The sequence below is a fragment of the Grammomys surdaster genome, unplaced genomic scaffold, assembly GCF_004785775.1.
Source record: "Grammomys surdaster isolate TR1022 unplaced genomic scaffold, NIH_TR_1.0 166, whole genome shotgun sequence".
Lineage (NCBI taxonomy): Eukaryota > Metazoa > Chordata > Mammalia > Rodentia > Muridae > Grammomys > Grammomys surdaster.
Genome location: NW_021604614.1, coordinates 15,539,730 through 15,553,263, shown reverse-complemented (window position 1 = coordinate 15,553,263; position 13,534 = coordinate 15,539,730). Strand labels below are relative to the sequence as shown.

General features: G+C 49.0%; 1 pseudogene; it reads right to left on the bottom strand.

Annotated features, from left to right (window-relative positions):
• Positions 1-432: 432 nt before the first annotated feature.
• On the bottom strand, positions 433-8,080 carry LOC114620016 (annotated as a pseudogene).
• Between the last annotated feature and the right edge of the window lie 5,454 nt (positions 8,081-13,534).

Sequence of the window (13,534 nt, the reverse complement as noted above, 5' to 3'; positions counted from 1 at the left end):
GTATATGTATGTGAAATCATATGACTATGAGAATGTGTGCTAGTGTTTTGAGTGTGTAGCTATGAGCTTGCAAGAATGTGTGTGTGTGTGTGTGTGTGTGTGTATGTGAACGTATATGTGTGCACACATGTGTCTATCTATGTAGAAGAACAGAGAAGAAAGTCAGAGGACATCTTGGGGCCATTCTCCCCTTCTACCATATGAATTCTAGGGATCAAACCCAGGTCCACTGTGTTGGCATGGCCTTTACCCACTGAGCCATCTTGCCAGCCCATGATAGCTCTGAGTGGTGCTAAAACGGCTGTAGAACAAGGCAAGCAGTTGGCCTCCACAGAAGTGTGGAGATCTTTAGCCAAAGACCACATTCCCATGAGAATGTTCTCCAAGTAGATGGAGTGGCTGAAGCTGTGTGCAAGGGGACAGGATGATGACAGGGTCTCACCGGAACATCCCAGGAGCGCACGAGGGAACCATCCCTGTTCTTAAAGCAAGGGTAATCCAGCCACTTCTCTGCCAAACGTGCCAGGAAATACCAGCCCATCATCGTACAACCAGCGATATTCCTTGTTGGGTCAGCCGGGTCCAGGATGATAGGCCTACAGAACAACATTCAGAGATGAATTGAGTTCCAAGTTCTACCGCACAGGGGTAGGGGAGGAGCCCAGCAGAGACCCCTACCAAAGTGTGGTCAGAAACCCTGCCCCACAGCATACAGCAATCCTAGAGGGATCCTTGGATATAACCTAGATGGGCTGGGCTTGAATCCTCTACCCTTTATTAGCTGTGTGTCCTGGGACCCCCATTTCTGGTCTTTGGTGCCTCACAGCGCTTATGACACTGTTACTGTTGGATAATCTCAGTTCCCACTGCATGTCCTCCCCCCCTTTTTTTTCTCTTTGGATCTGGACAATGTCAGAGCCTTGGTCTCCTCATCTGCAGACAGGAGAGCCCTCCCTGCCTCCCAGGGCTGTAGGGCCTCATGTCAATCAGGTGACAGAAGGACAGCACTCAGTACAGGTAGATGCTTCATTGACACAGATCTCCCACCTCCCCCTTTCTACATAAGTGCAGCCTGACACTCCACAGGGACCTTATCTACACAGGGACAGACTACCTGACTCCTGTGAGCTGTCTGTGCAGGTAGCTGGAGACCTCCTGGTGTTCAAAGTCATAGTACATTGTCCAGTAGATTCGAAGCTGCTCGTACTTGGTGACCAGTTCTAAGACAGTTCTGAAGCCCTGGGCTGTGTCAAAATCAACAAATCCATTCCCGTACTGCCAGGCATAAATTGTGAGCAGCTCTAGGGTGTACCTTGGGGGCACTGGTTTCCCCAACTTCTCCATACACTGAGAAGAGAAAGGCAATGAGTAAAGCGGGGCTCTCAGCTGTTGTGTGGGAGCCACTTCTCACAGGCTCAATTCAGCTGTCACCTGATGATGTCATTATAGGTTTATTGTCACACAGCTATGCCCAGTCATTTAGAGTCACTGTCTGGCCCCTCCTGTGCTATAGTCAAGAGCTGAGTGGTTGAGATGGACACCTTGTGTTCCACAGACTGAGCACTGACTAGCAGGCACAGGAGGAATCAAGACCCCATGAGTGACAGCTAGGAGTGAGGGTGGGGGCAGGACATAAGGAGTGCTCACTATGGAAGTTTGCTCCTGGTCTCTGAAGTAACATGGAAGGGGCCAGGGAGATGGCTCACTGGATAAGGTGCCCCACCCCCGTACAACCTTGTCAAGTGTAGGTAAGATCCTAAAGATGGATCAGGCTAGTGAGAAAACCAACTCATAATCTCAGCGTCAGGTTAGAAATCGGGGCTTCCAGGGGCTCAGGATGCTACAGACCTGCTGATCCAGCACACTGAGTGTCATGTGTGAGTCCCTGACTGATTACACAAGGTGGGGCGTGACTGAGGACCCGTCCTCACACTCTGACCTCCACATCCTTATGCTCACACAGGCACACACAAAGACGTGTGCTCCCACGAACAGGTTCACATACACAAATGCCACAAACACATTAGAGGAGCCCAGATAGTAATGAGAAATCACAAGTTTGAAGAGAACGTAGCTTGAAATGGCAAGTTGTAGATACCAGAGAGAAGGACAGGAAATATTGCCCAACAAAGACGCAGAAATCCAAAGATGTAGAAGAAGAAGCAACCAGAAAACAATGGAATAGATGTTGCTGAAGAGAGAGTCAGATGATTGGGAACATACTAGAAGTCAGAACAAGCATGGGAAGGCCTCCATCTTCCCAGGTCACCCCTTTCTCCTTCCTTTTCCCTCAAAGAGCATCATTCTCCCTTGCTTCCCCACCTAATATCTTCCTTGCCCCTCCCCTCTGCCTCCCATCCTCTTAGTTTCCCTCCCCCATATTCACCCCTTGTGCAAACGAGGACAGAAACCGGTCCTAGGGAGGGGGCGCTGCCGTGACTGACCCGCCATGTTGCTCCCTGGGAGGATTGAGGAAGGAGGATGGAACTTTGGGTTGGAAAGTTGTTGAGAGCTGAGAGCCTACCAGGCTGTTTGTGGGAACCTGGGAGACATGGGAGCTGAGAGGCAGGCAGAGGACGGAGGCTGGAGTGAAGTTTCAGAAGAGAGCAAGGACCCCATCTGGGCTGCTTGTGTGCTATGTTTGCATGAAGAATCAGGGGTTTCTCATCAGCTGGGGCTGAGATTTAGCTCTGATGAAGAAGAGACATGCACCATGAGGGCAGAACCATCTGAAAAGAGTTTCCTTATGGTCAGCAAATGGTAGCTGTGGTCCAGGGGGTCCCAAAGCTGCATCTCCAGCTGACAGGTCACACCTGGAACTACAGAGAGGTCTCCCAGGTGGTAAGGTTTGCTAACATGAAACCTGCAGGTTTGGAGGGGTCATGGAGAGCAGTTGAGGCCTGGCACTGGGAGAAGTCAGGAGAAACCACTGGTGAAAGTACAGTCTCAATGGCAGTAAAGACCCCGAGACACTGGACTTGCCCTGAGCAGGGGACGACTGCCAGGACCAGAGCAATGTGAGAACACAGCTGACCTGAGCCTGAGACCAGCTGTGTGTGCTGTGGATGGCAGAGCCCGAGAAGCTCAGAGAACTGTGAGTCTCAGATATCAGATACTGAGCCTTTTGCTCTGATTGTGACAGTGACCTGGTTTTTCCCTTTTTCGAATAAGAATGTACTTAATGGGGGCTGGAGAAATGGCTCAATGGTTAAGAGCACTGACTGCTCTTCCAGAGGTCCTGAGTTCAATTCCCAGCAACCACATGGTGGCTCACAACCATCTGTAATGAGATCTGATGCCCTCTTCTGGTGTGTCTGAAGACAGCTACAGTGTATTCATATATAATAAATAAATAAATCTTTAAAAAAAAAAAGAATGTACTTAATGTGTGCTTTTAATTTTATGAGCCCACAGTTGAGAGGATAATCTCGATTCTTAAAATTTTAAATAAGTTTAAGATTTTAAAAAAAAGCTATATTGTGTTTTACAATGTGATATTGACATGAGATCTTAGGGAAAATCAAGAAAGGAAAGGTTATGGTTCAAGAGGTGTATGCGTGAGCATCAATTTGAAAGTGGGTTATCTGTGAAAGTGAATTTTTGCCAACTAGACATAAACTAGGGTCATTGAGCAGGAGGCAGCCTTCATCAAGACAATCCCTCAATCAGTCTGGTTTAGGGCAGTCTGTATGAACATAATCCTGATCAGTGATGGATGTGGTTGGTGCCATGCCTGAGCATCTGCGCTGTATAATAAAGCAATCTGACTGAGCCATGGAGATGAAGGCAGTGAGCAGAATTCCTCCCTGCTCTCTGCTTCAGTCACTGTGCTGACTTCCCTCAGAGATGCGCTGTGACTGGGATGTGTAGCCAAGTAAGACCTTTCCTCCCAAGGCACTGTTGGTCATGTGATAAGGCTATCATGACAATAGACTGAAAGCTGGAAATATTCCTTCTTATCTCTGGCTGGTATCCACACTCTGTATACACAGGGCCCACAGTGTCTGGGCCAGACACCTTACCAGTTGATGCCAGTACTTGACCAGACAGATGAGATTCCTCAACTTGGGTGGACGATTCTTCAGGAAGTTTTGCTGGAGCTCTGTGAAGGACAGGGAGAAAGCAGCTTCCTTCTACAGGGTGGTGCACTCATCAATGAGTTTGGCATAGATTTTGTTGTAGATTTCAGTGTCAATCTGCTGGTCGTTGCTCAGTTCACCTATTTAAGAAAAGTTTCACTCATGTTTAGACTCAACTCTGCGCTGAGGATCTTCCTTCTCTCTAGAATGAGAATCACTGTCTATGGGGCTCAGTGAACAGAGGAGAGATTGTCTACAGCAAGCATATAGTTCCCCATATAGTTGTGACCTCACCAAACCTCAGGACTAGGTACATGAATTGGTACTGAAAAGTACCTTTCTCACAGGATCATCTGATAACAGCCACCCATGGTCTGGTGTGCATTATCTTCTGCTTGTCGGTTGTCTTCTGTATATACTCCTGCTTGCATCAAAGGTTACTTTGGAGCAGGCTATTGAATTTGTATGTTATATCTTATGCTTGCAGTCTCTGCTCTATTTTGTGTCTGGTGTGTGTGTGTCCTGTGTACTTGTAGAATGGATGGGTGCAGGCTATAGAATAGATGCCTGTGTGGATGTCTGTGCATTTTGTGTAGACTAGGCAGGCAGCAGGCTGTACCTTAAGTGTGTGCAGGTGTGTGGCCATGGTTGCAGGAGGCCACATCATCAGGTTTTGATGCTGGCACAGGGCAAAATTACTGATGGAGATTGAGACAAACCCAGTCACTCAGTGACTGAGGGAGGCTTCTCACTTATGCTTATTTTCAATTACAACGCTCACCACAGAATAGGGCTTATCTGCTAAGTGATGTTGGGTAGGTTTGTGGCTGGGGTCTTCTGTTGTACTGTTGCCAACAGAAGCATTCCCAGGCCAGTCCTTTTTTTAGTGGAGCTACTTCCTCACTGGAAAACTGCCTCAGGCTGGGGAAGTCCATGAGCAAGACAGGCTTTTGGGGGAGCCCCCTCCCAGCTCATTTCTGGGTCACCCTCTCTGAGCCCCCTCGACTGAGCAGGGTTCTAAGCCTTTTGCAGCTTCCCACAGCAGGCTGCCCTGGTCCTACTCCCAGGCTGGCCCTCTCAGTCTACCTGAGACTCTGAACTGTTTCCATGGCTCTCCTAAGCCAAGGGCTTGTCTCTTAAGTTAACAGCAGCAGTTCACACAGTGGCCAGCAGGGGGTGCTATGCTTTCCTCATATGTAAAACCTTGAGTATTCTCTAGGCTCCCCCAAACCCCCAGCTTTCAGGGGTGTTCCTGGTTGTCTTTGGGTAGAGTTGGGCAATTTGTAATTTGAAGACATACTGTGTGATATCTTCATGTAGAGGAACCTTTAATGTGTAATGGTATAACATGTGTGTGCGTGTAGGAGGTTGGGTGGCACTGGCTGCGTTTATGGTTTTCTTAAGCGTGACTGAGTTTCTCTGAGAATTTCTCCATCCTGCACAAATGCTCCCATGGGCCTCTATCTGCACAGGTTTGAGGGTTCCCACTCTTTGGGAGAAGATTAATGAGTTATTAATTTTCAGGGAGTTCTATGCTGCTTCATGCTTAGAGAGACCAAATCCACAGTCAGTCAGGAATAGCACTGGTATGCCAAGGGGGGTGTCTAAGATGCCCCCATCCCATAACTCAGCCAGCTTCCCACTAAATGTTCTTCTGTGATGGATTCTCACTCCCAAAATTCTAATACCCTTTCTCTCCAGCTTACCTTTAAGGAGATACTCTGGGTGAATTTCTCAAATGATAAGCTTTTTCAGTTCAGGAATAGAAGGTGTGGGCTGGACAGATGGCTCAGTAATATGCTTGCCTCACAAGCCAGAGAGCACATGTTGGACCCCCAGGACTCAGGGGAAAACCAGGGAGTGGTGGGGATAGGATTGTAACCACAGGGCTGCGGGGATGGAGACTTGAGAGTCCCTGTGCCTTTTTGCCCAGACAGTCAAGCTTAATTGGTGAATTCTGAACCAAGGAGAGATTAGATCTCAGAAAGCTGGATGGCTTCTGAAGTGTATAACCTCCATTCACATGATACTCAGATGCAATGTATCGATATTCACCCCCATGCAGGAGGGAATCTATGTGCAACGGAAAGAAAGAGAGAGAGAGAGAGAGAGAGAGAGAGAGAGAGAGAGAGAGAGAAGAAGGAGAAGGAGAAGGAGAAGGAGAAGGAGAAGAAGAAGAAGAGGAGGAGGAGGGGGAGGAGGAGGAGAAGGAGAAGGAGAGGGGGAGGGGGAGAGGAGAGGAGAGGGAGGGAGAAACAGAGAGACAGGGAGAGAGATAGAGACAGACAAAGAGAGACAGACAGAGGAGGGGAGGAGGAAAGGAGAGGGGGAGAAGCAGGGGTAGAGGGAGGGAGAGACAGAGAGCGACAGAGACAGAGAGGAGGGAGGAGGAGAGGGAGAGAGAAAGAGACAGAGAGAGACAGAGAGAGACTGGCAGACAGACAGACAGATAGACAGAAGGCAGGATGAAGTTGTGTGGAAAGGCCAGGCTGAGTGAGGCTCTGAGGCAGTCTGACTTACCCAGGACCTCACGAGCTAGCCACACCCTACATTCCACCTCCTTCAGTAGCTCAGGGGAGCTCAGCTTGAAGCTCACAAACAAGGGGCTGGGCTCCTCGGGATTCTGGACTTCATAGCACAGTTGAAAGTCTTCCTCGCCTGGGAGTTTGCACAGCTGTTTCTTAATCTCTTTCATGAACTCTTCCCAACGTTCAAACACCTCATTAAACCATCCGAGATTTTTTAAAAATACAGTGATGTTGACTTCTGCTGTGTCCTTCAAGTCTGAGTCACTGTCAAAAGAGCCGTTCTGAAAGACAATGATGAGACAGAACACAATGGAACGTGGGAGCCGCCCTAGCAGTCCAGAAGCTGAAAAGCCTAGGAATTCCAACAACCAGGATGGAGGACTTAGAGAAAGCCGGCATATATGCAAGGGAATATTAGTCAGCCCTGAATAGTGAAAAGGGAATCTATGTTAAAAAACAAAAAAACAGCAAGGTTCTAGATTACCTCATCTTCTGGGAAGAAGTCAGACTCAGAATGTCGAACACCTGTGTTTGTCCATGGAGGCTAGATTTAAATATGCCTGTGCATGTCCATGTATTTGAAGGCAACTATGTGTGTGTGGGGAGTTCTAAATGAAGTGAGGACCTAGGGAGAGTAATGAGGAGCGAAAATACAGCACATTTTCTCTCATGTGGGATCTAGTTCTAGCTGCACGCACTCTCTGGAGGAGGTCATAGTAGAGGATCAAGGATGGTAGCACCTGAACACAAGCGTGAGACTTCTATAGCGGTCTCTCTCCTTAGCAGAATATTGAGGATCACATGCTAAAAAGTACACCAGGCTTGTATGAAGATACTCCATAACAATAGTAAAAGGTCAACAGAACAAAATTTAAAGTAAGAGAATTGAATTCATAAAGGGAAAATTTTGGAGACAATGACAAATGATAAGGTGCAGAGATCCTCCCTAAATAAAATGCTGAGCACAATCACTAACACACCTGCACACCTGACATAAATGAGTGGACATTACAACACAACATTTCTGCAGCCTTCACAGTGACTGAGGTAGGGACTGTCATCATAAAGTCCCATTTGACAGATGGAAACACGGGCAATGAACTTCCATCAGTCCAGTCATCCAGCAGGTGGGGTCTCTGATCTGCTCTCTGCCCTGTGCCATAGCTGGGGTGTACATGGATACACTGGGCACAGAGCAGGGAGGTAACTCACTCTCCTCTAAGGACTGCAGTCTGGCTTCTGAGAGTCCTCTCCCACCCCTTCCTGGTCAGCTCAGGCTAATGGGACTCACCATCATTACCCTGGAGACCCTCAGGGGTGGGCGGCACCTTCGAAGCATCTCTCCTCCAGGAAAGCACATACATAGTCGATGTCTGCTCTGACCTTAGTAAGGAACCTGGTGTCATCAAGAATGTGATCCTTTATGAACTGATCAAGTTCCCAAGCAGGGGTTCTGCTGAGATCATTCGACATCCTGAGGGCACGAATGTTTGCCTTGCTAGCTGCCCCTTATATCAGTAGCTGGTTCCTTTTTCCCAGGAAGGGTGGGGCTGTGCCTATCAGATCTCTGCACCTGTCGCCTCTGGCTCCTGGGCTCCCTGACACTATTGGGATGGTTTACCTGCAGGCATTTCTTTGACTTCTCAAACTTTCATCACAGCAGGCTGGGAACCAGGAGGCATGAATCGTCCTAAACATAGTATCTGTTGTTCTTCCTTCTTAGTCTTGTATTGTTACTAAAGAAAACTGGTTTTGTGCTCTCCTAGACATTTAACAGCAAATATGCATACATACTGTGAAATCTCTGAATGGTGCTAACATGGCTGTAAAACAAAGCAAGCAGCTGGCCTCCACAGGAATGCGGAGACTTTAGTAAAAGACCCTGTCTCAGTGAGAATGTTCTCCATATAGATGGAGTGACAGAAGCTGTGTGCAAGGGGACAAGATGATGACGGGGTCTCAATGGCACATCCCAGGAACCCACTTGGGGACCATCCTTGTTATTACAGCAGGAACACTGCAGCTAAGTCTCAGCTTCTGTTTTCAGCAGCCATCATCCCAGTGGGTTTGAAGCAGCTGTGTTTCTTGTTGGGTCAGTCTGGTCCAGGATCACAGGCCTGCAGAGAAACATTCAGAGAGGAAACTGACCAGGTACTGCCCCAGGTATTGCTGCATAGAGGCAGAGGGGAAACCTTGGAGAGCACACGTATCCAAAGTTTGGCCAGAGTCCCTGCTCTACAGTATACAGGAAAACTGGAGGAATTCTTGGGCATGACTTAGAAGGCCTGGGTTCAAATCCTCTATCCTTTAGTAGCTGTGTGTCCTGGGGCAGATCCCTCAGGTTCTCTGATCTGTTTGATGAGGAGAGTTGGACCAGCCCGTCTCATGGGAAAATGGAACAAACACAGGATCAGGACATGTGACTCCCTAGGGTGACAAAGCACTCTATTATTTACAGGTAATTGGTCCACCGCTGGCCTTTGGTGCCTCACAGCGCTTATGACACTGTTACTGTTGGAAAATCTCAGTTCCCACTCCATGTCTTCCCCTTCCTTTGCTGTTTTGGGTCTGGACAATGTTGGAGCCTTGGTCTCCTCATCTGCAGACAGGAGAGCCCATCCCTGCCTCCCAGGGCTGTAGGACCTTATGTCAACCAGGTGACAGTGGCCAGTGCAGGAGATGCTTCACTGATACAGATCTCCCACCTCCCCCTTTCCACACCAGTGCAGCCTGACACTCCATGGGGAGCAGAGCCATGTGGGGATAAGCTACCTGTCTTTTTTGAGCTGCCTGCTCCGGTAGTTGAAGTAAATGCCATAATACAATCTCTAGGAATTTGAAGCTGCACGTACTTGGTGACCAGTTCCAAGACTGTTTGGAACCCCTCAGTTCTTTTGAATCTAGTGACATTACACCCATGTTCCCAGGCATACTATGAGCAGCTCCAGGGCATACTGTGGGGACAGTGGCTTCCCCAGCTTCCTCCTACACTGTGAAGAGAAAGATAATTGTGATAATTGTGAAAGATCCAATAAGAATGGCCCCCAGAGAGACTCATGTGTTTGAATGCTTGCTTTATAAGGAATGGCACTATTAGGAGGTATGGCATTGCTGGAGTAGGTGTGGCCTTGTTGGAGGAAGTGTGTCACTGTGGGGGTGGGTTTTGAGGTCTCCTATGCTCAAGCTACACCAGTGTGGTACACAGTCTCCTGTTGCCTGCAGATCAAGATGAACTTTTAGCTTTGTCTCCAACACCAAGACTGCCTGCATGCTACTATGTTTCCTTCCATGAGTATAATAGACTAAACTTCTGAAAAAGTCAGTCAGCATTAAATGTTTTCCTTTATACGATTGCCATGGTCATGGTATCCCTTCCCATTAATGAAATCCTAAAATAGGAAAACAAGCACGCACACATACACACACACACACACACACACACACACACACACACACACACACCCCACAGTCCTAAATCAGTGCAGAGAGTAAGAAATAGGAAACTGAGGAGATTATCACATAGGCTCTCCCATGGTTGTGGCAACAACTCATAGTTGGCTTTAAGTGATTTCTTTTTGGAGAAGCAGAAGCCATGGCCTCGTCATTCAGGTTAGAGTCCAGCATTTAGCAAATAAGAAAGTCTTCATGGCCTGACTGACAGCAGAGGCTCCTTGGTGGACCCTAACTTTGCCTGAGGGAACTGAAATGTGAAGACCCCCACCCTACACACACACACACAAGTGCCAGGATGGGAGGACAAGAGGCCAGCTGAAGGTCCTGAGCAGATTTGGGGAGAGCCAGGCTAGTTGTGCTTTAAATACTCTATTCCATTTATTTCATGTGTGCGAGCATGTGAAGTCTGAGGACTTGGGGGAGTCGGCTCTCTCTCCTTCCACCACGAGCGTCCCAGGGACCAAACGCAGGCCACCAGGCTTGGTGACAAACACCTGTTCCCTCTGAGCTATCTCAGTGACCCTTTTGCTGTTGTTTATGAGACAGGACCTCTGTTATAGGCTGGCTGTCAGTCCACTTACAGCAATCCTCCTGCCTCAGCCCCTGATGCTGGCACTATAGTGTGTCACTGTGCTTGGCTGATCTATACTGCTTCTGTGCTCTCCTGTGCATCTGATCAAGTGTCACTCATCCCAATGAGGGCAACATCCAAGGCAAATCTGACTGAGCCAGAGTGTCCAGGTTAGGAGGTATAAGACCCCAAGTCACCCTCTAGGCCACATGTTGAGCTGCAGAGCAGAGCCATGAGCAGATAATCTCAACAACGCCCTGGGCTGAGCTGCTGGGAAGAGAGGAACTCAGCAGGGAGGAGAAAATGAAAGTGGATGAGCTAGCTCGAGGGAAATGACTCAGGGAGCACACTCTGCTGTCAACTCAGGAGCACCTCAAGAAGCCCAGGAGCACCCAAGAACCCCGGGGAGAAATGAAACTCTCCTGAGGGCACGGGTCAACATGGACCTGTACCACACAACAGTCAGAGCTCTGGACAAGCTGGTGGCCCACAGCCTGCACCCAGCCCCTGACTTCACAGCAGCCATACGAAGTGCTCTGGGGTCCCTGGACATCGCCCTACGGGAGCAGTTAGCCTGAGGGTCACAGAGACCAAGGGTGATAAGGATCGCCAAGGTGAGAGGGTGGAGCACCCCAACACAGACACCTTCAGGGTCTTCTTGAGGGAAGGCTCAGGTGTTGCTGTAACCAACCAGTCTGTGGGAAAACAGACACACCAAAAACCAAGTTACACTTCAGGGTAAAGGTCCAGCCAGGGGTGTGCAATCACCTGATTGCTTCCTATTCTCTCTTAAAGGCTGTCCCATTCACTCACATTCTCAGACTCTAGACCTCACACTGCCTGAGCCTCGCTGATCTGAGGCTGGGGGATCACACACCCACACCCGCTGAGACCCAGTCTGTGAGAAAAAGAGCATGACCTGGTTAAAGCACACAGATTCCCTCAACATCATGGTGCCTGAGGTAGGGATGACTGCAGGCTTTAGGAGTGGGGAAACTGAGGCCGCATGGGGTTCAGCTGGTACTCTGAGCCACATTGTGTCCCTGGAGCATCCTGCCAGGCTGAGCTATAACCTTTGGCAGCTCAGAGAGCTGGGGGAGACAAACCATGAGCTGCCTTAATCCTGGGTAAACCTGCTGATGTGGGGGCATCATAGGGACCTAGGAGGGGCACAGTGAGACTAGAGATTGTCACAGGTAGGTCTCAGCTCACCTGCCGGTTCCTGAGGCTGCATCTGAGCTGGAGATACGGAAGGAGGCTTGGGGCCTGGGAGGCGCGGAGCCTGCTTCTGCATCTCAGGTGTGGCTGAATTCCTTCCACAGGATGGGGGATGCGAGCAACATGTATCCCTCTTCCTAAGGTCCCAAGGACTAACAAAGAAACAATCTCACCACAGGGCACTCTGGGGAAACAATGAATGTAAGTGGGCTTCCCTACTGAGTCCAGAGAAGAGGATGCTTACCTTAAAAAGTCACACTGGAAAGTCTTTATCTACAAGGACAAGGCCTTCTGGAAGCTGCATAGGCTCTCCCCTCTCTCCAGCTATATAACCCAAGACAGTAGCAGTTAGGGCAGAATTGCACACGACAGGCACTGGGGAACAGCTGGGTATTCGTGTGAGGGTCCATGAGGTGTGTAAAGTCAACAAGCCTAGATAGGATGATCCGTTGCACACAGGTGCAGCTCAACTCCCCAAGTTGGCAATTGTGTGGCTTGGAGAATTCTTATGTATAATACGGGGTTATGATGGATCCTTCAGGGCAGGCACCCAAAGCTACCAGAAGCCCTGACACGCACAGCTCTCTAGAATACTCTGACAGGACTTCAAGACTGACCGGTGTCCTCTGGCCACTGTTGCTCTGAAAGAGGAAAGTCAGCTGGGGTTACAGGGCCCATGATGAGGTTCAGGGCCATCTCCCTACACTGAAAGGCATTCTGGGACACTGGGGTCCACACCCCAAGTCTACTCCTCCCTCCTCAGCAGCAGCTGCCAGCCAGGGGAGCTTCACAAAGCTCTAAAGGAACTTTCAAACAGTGTCCCTTCTAAGCTTCAGAACTGAATCCTGCCCGTCAAACACTGGTACCTTTAAACGAGGCCGCTTGGGGGGTTCAGCCTGCTGCCTAAGACTGCGTGGTTCATCTGTCTTAGTGGCCATTTTATTCTCTTTCTGGGAAGCACCTGCTGTGTGCTTTCTCTTGTGAGCGCTCCTCTTATTGATTCATTGTTGCTCTTTACATACTGTGGATGCTGATCTTTACTCTCAATAAGGCAAATGTGTCCTCCCTGTCTTTGGATTGAACTTCTGCTGACTTTAAGTGCCTTTGGTCACCAGAAATAGATAAATTGCAATATTAGCAGATATATTCATTTCTTTACCTTATGGGGATCAGTTGTCTGCCAGCCTTTGAAATTGCTGGGTCCCTGAGAACTGGTACCTAATGTGGTCTTGGTCCTCAGGGAAGATAAGAAAGATAATTTTAAAAATTGAAATTAGGGGCAGGAAACTTGGGCCTCTCGCTGCTAGGTCTTCACAACCTGAAGTGAGAAAATGGAATTAATGTGAGTTTTTACAGAGCTCATGAGGAAGGTAAAATAAGGTATAATCTCTGTTGGGTAATTTAAGAGAGAGAGAGAGAGAGAGAGAGAGAGAGAGAGAGAGAGAGAGAGAGGCATTTTCTGTCAGGCAAGCCTAGGCAGGCCTGGGCAGGGTAGGCTCAATACACACCACAGCTTTTTGGCTTCCAGCCATCCACTCTGCCTCTGCTCTCCTAAGCAAGCTCACTGAACCCCAAGCCCTCAGGCCCCAGCAGCACCTTTTCCCAGCAGCCCCGATGCGGAAAGAGGTCCACCCATACCCCTCACCTCGCACCCCTGAAACCAACTGAGTTCCAGGGAGCAGCAG